Here is a 16,720-nt window from a genome sequence, read left to right as displayed (position 1 = left end):
TTATATTCACAGGCCAGTTGGTACCTCTCGCAGTGCCTGCCTCTGAACAGAAACATTTCTATTGTTCAGAGCAGGCCTGACATGGCCAATTTGAATTTATGCTATGTATATCAGAAAAGCAAAAGTACACGTTCCAGTATGTATAACTCAATTAGCTAAATTACCTTGACTGGGCGGAAGGCATCAGACAGGGTCCCCTCGCAGTTATGATGTGGCTGCTACCGTTTTACAGTGCGTTGTCTATCCTCTGAATATTTGTTTTGTCGGTGCAGCCACTTTGCTGTTCTCTTTTTTTCTTTGACCACACACTCCTCTTATGGTCCACTTTGTTCAAAATTTCTCTGTCTTGTACCTAAACATTTGGAAATGTTTATAACTACTCTTCCGACAGTCGTTGTGTGATCTAGTTGTTAAGTTGATGACTTTGGAATAAAGGAGAACTGGGTTTGAAGTCTGGCATTCGCTCAACCAGATTGTGATCAATCGTCCTGTGCCTCGGTTTCATTATCTATTTTAAAAAAGTCAAAGTTTTGTAAAGGAGATGCAGTCTCTTTATGCACAGTACGGTATAATGTATGTGTTCACTAATATTATAATGCAACTGTCCCCTTCGAAGCCTAATGTCAGGTGGCCCAACTTAACAGTTCTATACATAGTCTTTACAGCTACAATAATTAACATTCCATATGAGACAACTGACAATCCTGTATTTGTCATGATATATTCTGTGATACTTGTCCTGTGTGTCATAGACATGTCCTTTCTCTCTCCTTCTCCTAAAGGGTAATCTCGTTTGGTGGGCAGGGCAGAATTCCAACTCTTTGTAATTGTTGTCCCTGACAGAGAACTCTTCCTTCCGGTAACTAACCTATTGTGAGGCAAGATGCTAAATCCTTAAGTGCAGATCCATGGAAAAGTGATCTTGTTACCTGCTTTGTCATTTCACATCACGGAACGTTTTAAATTGATGGATCCAGATCGTGTTGCTTCCCTGTAGGAAGGCCCAGTTGCCATAATAGATATTTAGAATAAAAACAGAGCTGGGTACCAGCTTTCCAGGCTGAAAGAAGCCTTCTTCAGTTAAGACTAGATGCTCCACTCACTATTGGTTATATACGCTGCAAAGAAGAGTCCAGGCCTCTTTCCAGTCAACAAGAAATAGCACATGCAATGTAGAGGTAGATGAGCCACTGAAAGCTCGAGCAAGGCTCGTACCTGAAACCTGGCTCTGGCTCAGCTCGAGGTCTTGTTGGAACCTTAAGCCAATAACAAGCAGAGCTTTCATGTGGGTTCTGCTGGGTTTTCTCCCTGTACCCTGTATGTGGGGTTGGGGCCAGAGATGTCGTCTTTGCAACTGGGGAACCTGGGCCCAGATATATCATACTTTCATGCACCACAGTGCAGCAAGCCATCTTGCTGCACTGCGTGAAAGGACAGGATTGTGCCATATTCAACATCATATGGCGCCTTCTTGTCCTTCCCTTGCGTGTGCAGTTTTGGCTGCCCGGTGCCAATGCAGGCACCTTTGCATCATGGTGCAAGGGTGCCTGCATTGCAGGCAGTTTTGTTTTTGTACAGGGAGGGACATCTCCTGTACCAAAACAGTCCTCAGACGGAGTTACCACATTCTAGGTGTGCTGCAGAATGCAGTGCCCGTACAAGGATTACAAAATGAGGAGAAATACAGATATTTCTCCTCGTTATGCCTCCTCTAGGGAGGTGTAGCATTTTGGTGCATTCCCAGGTCTACCAATAATGGTAATTCTGGGAATGCACCAAAATCCATTGGTGAATGCATGGGAACACCCACGCTCCACCAATGGAACGCCTCCCTGTGGGAGATTAACGCAAGGCAGCAATTTGCTCTGCCTTGCGTTACTCCATATTTATCAAGCCATGCACGGCCACGCAAGGTGGCCTTGTGTGGCTTGATAAATCTGACTTTAGTATTGTTGCCCTTGCGTGGCGCAAGGGCGATGCAACACTATGAAAAATATGGGCCCTTGTTCAAGTCTCAGCGTCAAAACGACATCCTGTGATTCTGGGCAAATCACTTCATCTCTTCATCCCTATAAACAATGAATGGTGACCTTCTGTAATGTAATGGATGCTTATGTAAAGCGATCCAATGCCTTTGGGTCGAGTTTGCGCTATATATAAACTGCACAAAAGTGTAAAAGTGTACAAAGAGATGAAAACAAAGCCTTAATATAACGAAAGGCAAATATACACCAATTTGCATGCTGATTTGTACAAATGGAACAGGAAAATTTGGATAAATCCTGGCTTCCCCCTTTAATTGTGTAATTTAGGCAAATATTTTTGTTGTAGTTTGCTTGTGCTTGTTATGTCCTACATGTGGAATCTGACGGATGTCATATTTCACATGTCTTTGTAATTGAATTGGGATTCCATTCTGGTCAGTTGACCGCTGGCTAGGATGATGGGATAGGGTTGTAAATGACGGCGCTGAATAAAAGTCTTACCTTTCGTGTATCCTGCTGTGTCCAAGATATTTACTTCATTTTGGCGACGATCTGGCCAGTCGTCCCCATCGGTGTGTCAACTCGCAGCAAACCTGTGAATCTGTTAGAGTTGTCAGACAGACCATGTCCTGTTTGTGCTGCTTGTCTTTCTGCCCAAGCCTGACTTCTGCCTCAGCGAGTTACAGGCATCTCCCCCGCCATTTCCAGTTGCTTCAGGGGGAGTATGAAGGTGCTTACTCCCGGCACAGGGATCGGTCCCTACAGCAATCAGCAGGTGGAGCTCCAGTAACAGCAATTGACTCCAGCTGCGGTTACCAGAGGTTAGTGGCCTAGCTGACGTATCCGTACGTGCCTCCATCTTGGTAGGAGGAACAGATATGTGTTGTGCAGCACGTTCAGGCCCTACGTCTGACAAGCAAAGAATCTGGATTGGAAGAAGCGGACCTCGCGGTGTATTCAAGTACCGCATTTGGTTTATCCAGAGTCGGCGCAGGAGGAAGCGGTCTCCGCTACACATTCAGGTGATAGTTAGCTCGGTGACACGCACACCTTTATCTTCCTAATTATCTTTGTTCATTCCTTTAGTGGCATGCACACTCCATGTATGTTATTTTCTTACCGGTGATGCGCCCACCCCGTCATTTGTGAGTTGTTTTCGGTGACTAGCACACCTATAGCGTGTCCTCTCATGTTCTGGTGATACGCACACTGATAACTGTATGATCTTTTGTCCACCCTTAGACTCTGCATTTCCCCTAATCTCCTCTTTTCTCACGTTTGTGTATCACTTTAATCTCCCAAATCATTTTTATTCTCTACCCTTTGTTTGTCATTTTTGACCTGTGGTCTTGTGTGAAGCTTCTGAGAGTCCACTTAGTGCAACTTCGTCTGGTATCACCATGGCCCATGTGTCTGTAGCACCCCTCCCCATTTTTTTTCTCAGCCAGGTTCGCCTCCAGTTCCATGGGAGGATCGGATCATAATGTTTGACAATTACATAGAAACATTGGATGGGCAAGAGTTTCTTCCGTCCAGGAAAAAGTTGTTTTTATTAAGTGTATTGGGCAGTGAGGGTTAAAGGAACACATTGAAGGAACACATTGATTAACTGGGCTACACTTTGTCAGCTGGTTGAGTTTGTAAAAAAAAGACTTGCTGGAAGCCCCACATTTGTCACCTGCCCCTCAAGACAAAGACCTTCTTAGGTCTTTCATGGGCCTCATTCAATATTATTCCAAATATATTTGCAATTTTTCAGACAAAACAGAGTCTATGAGGTCTCTCTTAAAGAAAGGCAAGGGTCTCGAATGGTCCAGTGTGCAAGAGGAGTGTTTTTTGAACATTAAAAAAGAGATTTGTAAGGCTGGTATTTTGGTGCCTTTCGATATTAAACTTAAGTCCGTTGTGACGGTGGATTTAAGTGCAACAGGTCTGGGTGCCATACTTTCCAAAAAACACAAGGATGGCGAGAGAACTGTGGCCTTTGCATCTCGCACCCTAACTGATACTGAAAGGAACTATTCAGTTATCATAAAGGAAGCCTTGGCTGCTGCATGGGGGGGGGGTCAAGTACTTTCGTTCATATTTGTGGGGGGGTACTCAATTTATCTTGAGATCTGATCAAAATCCTTCTCCCTGGTGGTGCTGGTAAGGGTTCGGCCAGGTTGGTGTGGTTTGCTGCCAGACTTCAAGAGTTTTGCAGTGTCGATTACGGGTCAAGATGGCCGACGCTGGGTTGCGGTGAGCAGTCGCATACATCCCCTCTCCTGCCTTAAGCCAAAGTAGAAGTATGAGTTGGTGATGCTGAATACTCATAAATGGCCCCCGATCGCTGGCTATGGCAGATAGGCGTTAATGGATTGAGGAGCTACGAGCTCGTCATAAATCAAATTGTGAAGAGCTTCTTGGATACACACTGGCTGAAAAGAAGGGTCACCACCCCTGATGAGCGCATTCGGATCAAAGAAGAAGCAACAGCCACAAGCGGCTAAAATGCCTTTACGGACTGTGAGGCAGGAAAAAGAAAAGCCGGTGGCTGCAACGACTGCGGGCAAAGAAGACACGAATGGCCCTGCTCGAAAGCTCGGCGCAATCCAGAAGACGGGGGGTCCGGCAGGAAAGAAGAAAACAGATCCAAAGGGAAAAGTGAACATAATTGAGCAAGACAGCCCTGCGGCACTCCAGAGCATGACAGTAACTAAAGTTGGAAGAACTGTTGAGAGACCAAAGGGCAAGGAATCTGCATTACGGCAGCCTACCTTAACAGAGGCATTTTCCCCTAAGACGTTATCGCAGCACAACGGGGGCACTCGAGGCGGCAGAGTCAGCGGAGATAGCGGTATCATCGGAGCCAGTGAAGCCGGCGGAAACCCGGATTCCCGTAAGAGCGTCCTCGAGGACGCTGAGGACGCAGAGTTTGAGGTTGCTACGCAACGCAACAGACCTGACCCAGAGAACAATCCTGCCTCACTCGCGGAGGCGTCTGACACAGAACAGGCTGCCAGCGGGAAAGACACTGCTACAGGCACGGTGAGCAGCGAAGGCAAAAATAGAGGGGGCTCGGGACTGTCTGAGGCTGGAAATGCTGATATGATGGGGGCCATAATGTTACTAGAGGAAGAGATGAGAACTGCACAGAAACCCTGCAATACGTGGGGCAGCAGTGTTAGCCTTGCAAGCAGAGATGTTGTGGGAGAAGGCACAATTCAGGAAGTAAAAGAAAAGGGCGAAGGAGGGTCTATTGAAGGGGATTGTTTTTACTCCCTCAATGAGGATTCTGAGTTAGACCAAACCAGTTTGGGGAGCTCAGAGGAGACCTCTGGTTCAGAGTCCAGTACGGGGAAAGACACTACTCAAAAGAAGAAATCGTCAAAATTAAGCAGGCAGCTTTCTGGGGCGATAGAGGGGGCCCAAAGATGCCTAGCTTGGGACTATTCTGCGACTTTACAGTCCTATCAGGAGGAGGATGGTAACACTACGGAAACACCTCCTGGGGGTTCAGCGCAACAGATTCCGGTGGACCTTTTATTCAATACCCTTAAACAAATACAAATGGAGGCCAGGGCTGAAAGCCGGAGAGCAAGGCAAGCCTCCAAAAAAATTCAGAATACAATGAGGAAAATGAACAAATTATATGATGGAATAGTAGATAGGGTAACTGAAGTCGAAAAACGAACAGGCAAGCTAGAGGACGACGTCGGAAGCTTCCAGTCCTTCAAGTCAGAGCAGGAGAAACTTTCAGAAGATTTTCAGTGGAAACTGGAAGATTTTGAGAATCGTCAGAGACGCAACAACTTCAGACTGCTGGGTGTGGCAGAGGGGATTGAAGGGCAGGACATGAGACGATTTGTGGTGAACTTGTTGAAGGGGGCTTTTCCCGAGTCTGAGTGGCAGTGGGAGAAGGAGGTACAGCGGGCACATAGGTTTCCATTTACAGTGAAGCAGGGGGTGAGAAAGGATGGACAGGGCTCTTTTCCCAGGGCTATCTTAGTGAATGTGGGGAATTTTTTGTTAAGGGAGGAAATTATTGCTAAGGCTAGACCCAACAGCAAGTGATCATTTGAGGGTACCACCTTTTTTGCCAGGCCTGATTTTTGCCACGTAACGGTGGAGAGAAGGTGGAGGCTCAGGCAGATGATTGCACCGTTACAGGCACTAGGCTCAGAAGCACACCTCCTCTTCCCCGCTAAGTTAAAAGTGATAACGAAGGGGAAAACAAGAATGTTTAATTCAGAGATTAAAGCTCAGAAGTTTCTCGAAAAACTCAAAAGTCAGAAAGGGGGCTAATATATCTTACATGTTTTGAATGGAAATTGGATTGAAATTTGTCCCTGATGAAGATTGCTCAGAGAAGGGGTATTCCAGCATGCAGATTTGCAGGCAGAGGGGGGGATGCGATTGACACAATTCAGAAGCGGCCACACATAGGTCATTCTTGACCTATTTGCCAGTAATGGGGGGAGGGTGGGGCCAGGAGGGGAGGGTAGGGTAAGGGAGGTAAGGGGTGGCAAGGGGGGGGGGGGGGTGAAAAATGCACTAAATTTTGGTATTTATGGTTTGACTCAGCACATTGGCACATTGTCACAGGGTGTAGGTTAAGAGATATACGGTACATAAAAGTAGTAGGTTGTTTCATAAGATTACTGATGTGTTTTTATGACCTGTAAAATCGCCTCGATTAATGTTTGTGGGCTCAATGAGGCTAATAAGAGATTGCGAGTGGCGGCTTTATTAAGATCCTTACAGCTGGACCTGATATGTCTACAAGAGACTCATATAGAAGGAACAAGGTCATATTTATTGGAACAGTTGGGGTTTACAGTCTTAGCAAATACTAAGCAGGGGACAAAAACTAGAGGAGTCACAGTATTGGGTAGAAACAGAGATGTAGTAGTAAGAAGAAAGAAGGAGGACCAATGGGGCAGATGGGTGATTCTCGAAATTTGCTTTAAAGGTAAAATTTTAACACTAGCTACAATATACGTCTCTACGGAGGATGATCCGGATGTTTTTCAATTTTTGGATGTAGAATTGGCCCAATGGCCGGAGCCTATTGTATGCTGTGGCGACCTTAATATTCATGATCCGGATAGCTCTTTTATGCAGGCAGGAGGAAAATACGTGGGGAGGAAAAAGAAAGTGTATAGAGCGCTTGTAGATATGGTGTTTCACAATTCTTTGGTAGACCCCTGGGTTAAGATGCATCCACATCTGGACGGTAGCACGTTTTTTTCAGCTCCACACAAAACTCTGGTTAGGCTGGATTACTTCTTAATTTCTAACTCTTTGATTCTGAGCTCGCAGATAGAGAAGCAACCCCGGATAGTGTCAGACCATAGCCCTTTGGTATTGACCTTGAGAATAGGTCAGGTACAAAGAGGAAGTACGCAGTGGACATTTGAAAGAGCCTTATTAAAAGACCCAACATATAGGGAATATATGGAGAAGTGGATTACATTTTTTTGGGAGATTAATAGAGGGACTGCACCCCCAGGGGTGGTTTGGGACGCCTTTAAGGCTGGGATACGTGGCGAGACTCTGAGCTTTGTTTTAGGAAGGCAGAAGAAGGAGAGAGTAAAGATGGAGGAAGTAAGGCAGAATTTGATAAATGAGGAAGAAGAATTGGCCTCAGCTATACTACAGAATCGTTCTTTAGAAATACATCTTCTTAGAATCATAGTGCTTAAAGCGGAAGCTATAGAAGGCATAGCCAAGAAAGCAGCAAATAACTATCTGACCAAGAAAGAAAGTGCATATGAACTAAGCGAAAGGGTAGGGCATATCCTGGCTATACGTACTAGGCAGAGACTTGCTACATCCGATATTAAAGAGATTAAGGATACACAGGGTAATTTGGTTGTGGAGGCTGATTTAGTTAGAGAAGTGTTTAGGAACTACTATACAGATTTGTATACTCCCGAAGAAAATAGGAGAACTGAGGATACAGCAAGTTATCTTGGGGAAATCCTTCCTCCAACTTTGTCTGATGAAGAAAGAGAAGCTTTAGAAGCTCCATTACAGCTGGACGAACTCATTGCTGCTTTGAGTAGCCTACCCTCGGGGAAGGCAGCAGGGCCGGACCAGATCCCGGTAAGAGTTTTATAACGTATTTAAAGGAACACTGCTGGTGGATATGTTCAATATTATGGTGCAGGCACAAAGGGGGAAGTCGATTCCGGAGTCATGGGGCGGGGCGGATATCATTGTAATTCTTAAAAAGGGGAAGTCTCCAACAGTCCCGGGTTCATACAGACCGATTACTTTGATGAACGCCGATATAAAACTTTACTCTAAAATGCTAGCAAAGAGACTGTCGAGAATTATTGAGAATTTGGTAAGTCCTGCACAACACGGGTTTATAGCTGGTAAAGGGACAACACAACATATCAGGATGGTGGTCACAATGTTTGATGCGGCAGGTGTCCTGGGAGACCCCATGGCAGCGCTCTTTTTAGACGCAGAAAAGGCGTTCGACAGGGTCTCCTGGGACTACCTATGACAGGTTCTGAGGTGGTGTGGTATTGGAGAAGGCTTTATAAAGGCCATACAGGCTTTATATAATGAACCTACCGCCAAGATTAGAGTTAACAGGGGGCACTCAGCAGCAGTGAAGATCGGAAGGGGGAAGAGGCAAGGGTGCCCATCGTCCCCATTGTTGTTTGCATTGTATTTAGAGCCACTCCTCCGTAGGTTTGAAGGTAACCCTGATATTTCTCCGATGAGGGTAAATGGCTGCACGGTTAAAACACTAGCGTATGCCGATGACGTGGCCATATTGACACCAGCCCCGCTATTGGCTATTAGGGAGTTAGAAGCTGAGGCCGAGTTGTTTGGCCAAGTCTCCGGATATAGCCTGAATAGATCAAAGACGCAAATTGTAGAAAATATGTACTCCAGCTGTGATGATGTAAGGGTGGTTACCTCAGCAGTATACTTGGGGGTGGCAATTTCAGCAGACTTGGATATGATTGTAGAGAATAATATGTCTCCATTAATTTCTAGGGTAAAGGCGGATTTGGAAAGATTGAATAATTTACATCTGTCTCTGGTGGGCACTACTAATGTTATAAAAATGCTGATCCTCCCCCAAGTTCCTTTACCTTTTTAGATCTATCCCACTATTTTTTTTAATTAAATGGTTTAACTCATTAGAGATTATACTGAATAGATTTATTTGGGCTCAGGGTAAGACCCGTAGGGCCTATAGATTTATGTCCTTATCTAGAGAGAGAGGGGGGTGGGGTGTGCCGGATTTTAGATTTTATTATTTTGCTGCTGCCATACAGTATATGCAGGGTCTGATAGGAGGGGGTGGTATTGAGCAAAAAGTGGCAACTATGTCTATGGAAGTGTATGCAGCAGTTCTAGGAGAAGAGGCAGAACATTGTTTTTTGAACTGTACTGAGTATGGATATTATAAGAGGACCAGATTTAAAACGCTTAATGCAGCAATCGGGATTTGGAATGCCTTTTTGAAAAAAGCAGGATTGGGAAGATATAATAGGTATACCAGGTTGTATAAGAACAGATCCTTCCCTGCGGCAGTCTTTGCTGATTCAACAATGGCTAGATGGGTTGAAAAGGGGATAGTACAGATTGGTGATCTGAGGGATTCAGAAGGGATAGTACAATTTACAGATCTTATAGTTAAATATGGCATTGATGAAAGGGATTTTTTTAAATACCTGCAGGTTAGGAGTTTCCTGAGTAACAAGCAAGGAGGGCCTGCAGGTTATGATAGCAATGTAATTATGGAGAAAATAAAGCTATGCGCGGATTGTACAATTAGATCTTTCTATGCATGTTTGGGACAGGGGAAAATCGATGACATCGATAAGTATAGTAATAAGTGGGTCGAGAAGCTGGGTGGAGCACCAGAAGGGTTTCATGAATCACTAGAATTGGGCCGCACCATTTTGTGTTCAGCTCCCCTCCAATCCCAGCATTATAAAACCTTGTACTCATTATATTTCACCCCAGCCTAAATAGCAAAATGGGGAGGCACCACAGGTATCGCTTGTCCACGTTGCAACTCTTTGGAGGCAGATATTGTACATATCTTTGCCACTTGCCCTCAACTGCATACTTTGATTTAAAATATAGAAGGCTTCCTTGATAGGTCATTAGATATACAAATAACTTTAACCCCTACCCGGCTTCTGCTGGGGGTAGGCCCAGATGGGGGAAACCCACAGAGAGAATTTATTTTTATGGCCACCGCAGTATATAGATTAACTATAGCCAGGGCATGACTGGATAGAAACCCTCCGGTTATGCAAAATTGGTTGGCTAACCTCTTAGCCGCCTATAATCTGGAGAAACCTATATATGCTCAGAAAGGTATAAGGGCTAAGATGCTAGGATTAAGAATATGGGAGCCCATAGCTAGTTGGAAAGACGCTTTGGGGTCGCATTAAGCTTGTCCGTATCTGATTGCTGCTAATAGTGTACAGTCACAAAAGGGACAAGGGAACCCTACCCACAAGGGAACCAGGGTCAGTGCTTTATATCAGAAACAACGGTTCCAGTGGCACAATAAATGTAAGACTGAAGGTCTTAGTAGTATATGTTAATTAATAACAATTAAAGGGTTAAGGAGGGTATCCGACAGAGAAACGACTCTACACAGAAGATTGCTTATCATCATTCAAATTTATATTTCTTTCTTTGATTTTTCTTACTTTTTCAACAATCAATAAAATTTCTTAGTGTTACAAAATGAAGTGCAAAGTGACCCAAAGTGTATAAGGAGAACCAAGGAGGTACAACAATTATACAAAACCAATACAACCAGAAGTGACATATACGGTTTCTAAAAGAATTAATAGTACAAGAAAACAACCACAGTTGATGATAAACACAATAGTTTGTGACAGTAGCTATCAAGATTCATAGGCACTGTGCATAGGGTTCGTTTTCTGAGGGCGTCGACGGCGTTTCGACCCAGGAAGTATAATGGGTCTCGTCAGGACAATACAATGTGGGACTCTGTGAATAAGGGGTGACACAATTTAAAGAGGTATAAGAACACTAATTTTAGCTATTATATTAAGTTGGAAATTATTGAGAGGCAATTGGACTAGTTACCAAGTTGATTGGGTTACACGCGAACAGAATGATGACTTGAGGGGCGACCACCACGTGTGAATAAGAGGTAAATGCACTTACAGTGGACCCAGCCGGGTACTGTTGTGTAGCAATGCGCAAAAAAAGGAAAAATTAATAATAATTAATATTTCGGTATCCTTACCATGTGGCCCATTATATGTGAAGAACCAATTAGAAATTAAAAATTAACAGACATCACTTACCACTGTCCTGGATCAATGATTGCGGTCGCGATAACTTATGAAGTTTTTAAGGACTGCACCAGGGTGTAGCAGGAGACTACCTTCAGAAATACATAGCAGGTAATCAGATTTGGTAATGGAGTTGACATATGAATCAATATAGCACGGTATAAAGCTTATCGGATTAAGGGGAGTAGACGGTGTACTCCATGAAGATAACGGTTTTTGAAATTGCAAATGCAATATTGTGAGACGACTCGCGGAAAGGGCTCAGTCGCACTGCCAAATCAGGACAATACCTGAAATAATACGGTGCGTTCAGTGTGGTTTATAAGAACCAAAGTTGTCACTCTACAAAAAGCTCTAAAAAAGGACTCATGGATGTTTCTTACCTGCTGGATAAATTCAGGTGCAGCCTCAAGTTACTCAGTTCCAATTCCGCGATCCGGAAGCAGTCTGTGTCGGACCGGGCGCAATGCGTGCATTGACGGGCAAAACGCAGGGGGCGTGAGGAGAGCGATAGCTCGATCTTCACGATAGAAAAGGGACTTAACAGGGAACCGGAGGGAGCCAGAGTAATCGATGTTAAAACTGATGGCTAATGTGAAGTAGATCTTTTGAAAGAAACTCACATAGTTCACATTAAGCAATTACATTTTGCATATAGTTTTGCAGTAGATAAATTAATAAAGCCATTTCTTAAGGCATTATACATTACATTTTGCATATCGTTTTACATACATTCCTCAGTAAATTACAAATTATTAAAATCATTTCATAAGGCATTATACATATTGTTATGGAAGACCTTATTAGCACCAATGCCATAGATTGAATTGCCCTGAATGGAAACCAAAGTTACAATTTAAATTGACACTGTAATTATGCATTATTCTAAGAGACAGGACAAAGAAGTTCATGCAATAATTTTCAAGACAGCATAGTGTAGAGTGTACAGTGGTTTCATACTTGTCACATCAACAAAATGTATACTTAGATAACCAAGCATACATCATCAGACATAGCTTCATTCAAATGAATTACCACAGTTTTCTTACTACTGAGGAAGAGAGGTTACATAACCTCGCCATTCCTCAGCTGAATTCAACCTGTGATTTATAGAATCCACTCTTTCAATCCAATGGCATTCACGCCTTTGTAATATTTGTGAAATGTTTCCGCCTCTCTCTGGTAACTTTGCAATGGCAATCACTTGCCATTTAATTTCTTCAGTAGTGTGATTTTTATCAAGAAAGTGCTGGACCAGGGGAGCAGTGACCACAGATCTTCTAATGCGACTGCGATGTTGACTTATTCTGGCTTTGATTGGTTGTTGTGTTTGTCCAATGTAGGGCAAACCACATGGACACCACAGGGATGTGGAATTCCTATAGCCCGACGCCCAGGACATATTGTTTGGGGTCAAGGGCAACAAGTTTTAATGTGTATTTTGTCCTTGGGACAAGTAGACCCATCCCTTGCAGCACAAGCCCTTTGGCTGCCAGTTTGCAGTACCACATTAAGGGTCGGGAAGGGCACTGCCTGCAGCTAAGTTAATGTTTGTGTGCATATGTTAATGTTGTTCAAACTTGTATTCATGGTTTATTATTTGAAAGCCTTTATTATTAGGGTGAGCTCTCCAAGTAAATGTAAGTTCTGACTGCACTACTGACAGTGGTTCTAGTATAAAAATGTGTACACACGGTTTCAAAGTTTAGCAATATGAGGCTATGCATAATACTCCCAGAATGCTCTGATTAGATGTGCATATTAGCAGAAGCTTGAAAGCAACATTAATGATTCTTTGCTTTCAATATAAAATGTTCCTAAACAAATGAAAGTAGGGAAAAAAACATTTTGCTAAACTACTGTAAAATTTCCGGTACCCTTTCTTAGCAGAATCATTTAGCAAAATGTGTTGATGCATGCTAGTATTTCGCAAAAATATTCACATTGCAAAATCAGTGTAACAGTTTCAATAAGGTTATGGGAAACATAAAATTAAATGAGCATTGGCAAAGCCAGTAGGTCTGAAATTGGTGGTCGGCCTTTTTAGTTTTGGCAATGCGTGACTTGTTTTGGCATGGTTTTTGTAAAACCTTATTGATGAGAGAGCTTCCAGGCCCTCACCATTATAACAAACATTGGCAAAAGCAAAAAAAATGTTGTTCTCAAAAAAGCACAGACTGCCACATTAGTATTGGCACTGAACAAAACTACTCTGTGTGCTGATATGCTCCTTGTAAAATACAGAATGCTGTCACCACAGTGAAGCCAGCCGATACAGAGAGAGAGAGAGGGAGTTTTAATAAACACAAACGGTCATGGTTAACGCCAGACAAAATTAGGGGCCCAATTATTAAAGAAAGTCTCAAAAGTGCACCCTTGCATTAAGTGCAGCTTTATGTCTTTCGTGAATTCACAAGAATTTACAGAAGTAGGGCAAGAAATTGTACTCCTAGGAAATATTTGTGAACTGCATTTTAGCATGAGCAAATATGCATGTATAGATTTGCTAATGCGAAAACCTGAGTGTTTGCAAGTTCATTTCCCTCCAACCACTTTTATCCCCAACTCTGGAAGAAGTTTACCTGTGCCATTGTCAGGAGTAAATTTCCAACATTTCTCAGTATGGGAAAATATTAGAGAAGAGTTGTTGAAAACCCTTAAAACATGCAAGTTTGTAGGTTTGCACAGACTCATAAGGGCATTCCAACCCTGGATCTATTGCTTGCCAATACCTTTAGTCCCAGTATGTATATCTGCGGAAACGTGGCAACATATAGGGATTGCTAGTATTCAAACACTACTATGGTATGAGCCCTGCATAATCAGAGAGGCTATATAAGAGCTCCAACATAATGAGATTGGTGCCATAATGTGTTGCTGGCACTACATGGCACCAGAGGGACAAGTGGATTTTGTTACAGGACAAGTAGATTCATGAAGCAACCTGCCCCATGGACAAGTAGATATTTTAATATATTCCACACCCCTGACACCAGATGCAGTACACCACATTTTGGGTGTTGCAATTAGAAAAAAAGTCAAGTTTATGTTCAAACTCACCATGCTTGAACATAGTAGTGTCTTCAGTGAAAGGGCATATGATGCAATTACCACATCTATGGTGGCCAACTACAGGGGGAAGTCCCCATGCTGCTTCCAACTTGCCTAGTTTTTTTGTAATTTCAGTGGACGATCTCACCAAATGATCTTTTATATTCTTGGCCCTTTTGTATGCATATAAGGGAATTTCAAACGAGGAATCTATACTTTGAATGATCTCCCAATGCTTAGTAATGGCTTTCCTGATTTTATTAGTGTGTGTGCCAAATGTAGTGACACACACAACTTTAGATGTCTGTTTTTTTGGTTTTGATAAAAGTAATTCCTCCCTTGGGCAGTACCATGCTCGTTTGAGCGATCTTTTTACTATCTTATTAGGACTGAAAGAAACACACTTTTAGCATATAACTACATTGGACAAACACAACAACCAATCAAAGCCAGAATAAGTCAACATCGCAGTCGCATTAGAAGATCTGTGGTCACTGCTCCCCTGGTCCAGCACTTTCTTGATAAAAATCACACTACTGAAGAAGTTAAATGGCAAGTGATTGATATTGCAAAGTTACCAGAGAGAGGCGGAAACATTTCACAAATATTACAAAGGCGTGAATGCCATTGGATTGAAAGAGTGGATTCTATAAATCACGGGTTGAATTCAGCTGAGGAATGGCGAGGTTATGTAACCTCTCTTCCTCAGTAGTAAGAAAACTGTGGTAATTCATTTGAATGAAGCTATGTCTGATGATGTATGCTTGGTTATCTAAGTATACATTTTGTTGATGTGACAAGTATGAAACCACTGTACACTCTACACTATGCTGTCTTGAAAATTATTGCATGAACTTCTTTGTCCTGTCTCTTAGAATAATGCATAATTACAGTGTCAATTTAAATTGTAACTTTGGTTTCCATTCAGGGCAATTCAATCTACGGCATTGGTGCCAATAAGGTCTTCCATAACAATATGTATAATGCCTTATGAAATTATTTTAATAATTTGTAATTTACTGAGAAATGTATGTAAAACGATATGCAAAATTTATTGTATAATGCCTTAAGAAATGGCTTTATTAATTTATCTACTGCAAAACGATATGCAAAATTTAATTGCTTAATGTGAACTATGTGAGTTTCTTTCAAAAGATCTACTTCACATTAGCCATCAGTTTTAACATCGAATTACTCTGGCTCCCTCCGGTTTCCTGTTAAGTCCCTTTTCTATCGTGAAGATCGAGCTATCGCTCTCCTCACGCCCCCTGCGTTTTGCCTGTAAATGCACGCTTTGCGCCCGGTCCGACACAGACTGCTTCCGGATCGCGGAATTGGAACTGAGTAACTTGAGACTGCACCTGAATTTATCCAGCAGGTAAGAAACATCCGTGAGTCCTTTTTTTAGAGCTTTTTGTAGAGTGACAACTTTGGTTCTTATAAACCACACTGAACGCACCGTACTATTTCAGGTATCGTCCTGATTTGGCAGTGCGACTGAGCCCTTTCCGCGAGTCGTCTCACAATATTGCATTTGCAATTTCAAAAACCGTTATCTTCATGGAGTACACCGTCTACTCCCCTTAATCCGGTAAGCTTTATACCGTGCTATATTGATTCATATGTCAACTCCATTACCAAATCTGATTACCTGCTATGTATTTCTGAAGGTAGTCTCCTGCTACACCCTGGTGCAGTCCTTAAAAAGTTCATAAGTTATCGCGACCGCAATCATTGATCCAGGACAGTGGTAAGTGATGTCTGTTAATTTTTAATTTCTAATTGGTTCTTCACATATAATGGGCCACATGGTAAGGATACCGAAATATTAATTATTATTAATTTTTCCTTTTTTTGCGCATTGCTACACAACAGTACCCGGCTGGGTCCACTGTAAGTGCATTTACCTCTTATTCACACGTGGTGGTCGCCCCTCAAGTCATCATTCTGTATGCGTGTAACCCAATCAACATGGTAACTAGTCCAATTTCCTCTCAATAATTTCCAACTTAATATAATAGCTAAAATTAGTGTTCCTATACCTCTTTAAATTTTGTCACCCCTTATTCACAGAGTCCCACATTGTATTGTCCTGACGAGACCCATTATACTTCCTGGGTCGAAACGCCGTCGACGTCCTCAGAAAACGAACCCTATGCACAGTGCCTATGAATCTTGATAGCTACTGTCCCAAACTATTGTGTTTATCATCAACTGTAGTCGTTTTCTTGTACTATTAATTCTTTTAGAAACCGTATATGTCACTTCTGGTTGTATTGGTTTTGTATAATTGTTGTACCTCCTTGGTTCTCCTTATACACTTTGGGTCACTTTGCACTTAATTTTGTAACACTAAGAAATTTTATTGATTGTTGAAAAAGTATG

General features: G+C 42.6%; 1 protein-coding gene across 2 annotated transcripts in view; it reads left to right on the top strand.

Annotated features, from left to right (window-relative positions):
* The window catches only part of ZBTB24 (zinc finger and BTB domain containing 24), a 191,147-nt gene that overhangs the window by 85,392 nt on the left and 89,035 nt on the right, over window positions 1-16,720 (top strand). The gene's annotated exons all lie outside the window — the stretch shown is intronic.

The sequence above is a fragment of the Lissotriton helveticus genome, chromosome 6 (assembly GCF_964261635.1).
Source record: "Lissotriton helveticus chromosome 6, aLisHel1.1, whole genome shotgun sequence".
Classification (NCBI taxonomy): domain Eukaryota; kingdom Metazoa; phylum Chordata; class Amphibia; order Caudata; family Salamandridae; genus Lissotriton; species Lissotriton helveticus.
This window is presented reverse-complemented; position numbering and strand designations above follow the sequence as displayed.